This window comes from Chrysochloris asiatica, unplaced genomic scaffold (assembly GCF_000296735.1).
Source record: "Chrysochloris asiatica unplaced genomic scaffold, ChrAsi1.0 scaffold00068, whole genome shotgun sequence".
NCBI lineage: Eukaryota > Metazoa > Chordata > Mammalia > Afrosoricida > Chrysochloridae > Chrysochloris > Chrysochloris asiatica.
The window spans coordinates 16,196,875-16,198,080 of NW_006408586.1; positions in this window are offsets into that span (position 1 = coordinate 16,196,875).

Genomic DNA, 1,206 nt, shown 5'->3' on the forward strand with positions numbered 1-1,206 from the left:
TGACTGGCTTACAAGCTTTCAAGAGGGAACCTAGAGCTAGGGGGCATGGAGGAAGGCAGAATCTCCAGTGAGTACTATCCAATCTGTCTAGGTGGAGCTGATGAAATGAAATGCAGGAGGGTCACTTGTGATACGATAGTGAATGATTGTTATCAGGACTGATTGTGAGGGTTGAAAATGTAAAGGTAGATGTTTCGTAGCAAGGAAGGGAGTGATTAGCTCTCCAGTCTAGGAGCGGAGGTCTCTAGGACCATCAACGGAGAAGAGCTGAGAACGGGACCCTACCCAGAGAAGCAGCGATGCCTGAGATAGAGGCAGAGACGATGATGTGGAGTGATGAAGCCGCTGGGGACTTTGGATCCAGAAAGGGAGAGGGACTGTGTGCCGAAGAATGGGGGAAGGAGAGTGTAGGGGACAGTTTTATAGGGTATACCCTTTGGTCGTTTGATGATGCATAGAGGGGATTGGAACCATGGCAATGAAATGATATATGGTGGAATTAATGTAAAACTAATGTTCTCTCATGTAAAATATCATATAATTCACAATAAAACATGAAAAATAAATAAATATAAGCTCAAACTGAAATAATATGTTTAAAATACAACTGGATACATTTGTATATTTCTTTGGTCCATGGGCATAGGTGTATTTTAAGTTGTAAACATAAATTTATTTGTATAAACTCATAAAAATTAGTGAGAATCATTGCTGCCTCTTTTACTGTCTCCTAGGATAGGTGTTTTAAGACATAAATAACAATAATAGAATATTTACATATACTTATATATATTTAATTTTACCAATACAAAGTTGCCTCCACATAAATGACCTTACTGATAGTTAGCTCCATATGTATTCAAGAGAAGGAACAATTTACTAATAGATATAATTTTAATTTCTTCTTAAAATGTTAATAAAATAAAAAATATATTTTGTGTGTGTGTTTGCTTTTAAATGTTAGAGAAGAAGCAGCTTATACTTGATTGGTGTTAAATTTGCTATTTATACCATGTTTATTTGGTCAAAAGACTATCTCAATTTTATATCAGTTTATTAACAGTGCTTTCAAGAATAACCATATCTCTTAGATGTCAATGTCCATTTTGAATTGTCCAGTTTTCTGTACAATTGTTGATATTGTTAGATGGTTTCAAGTTCTGACTAATAGCACCCCCATGTACAACAGAATGAAACACTGCCCAG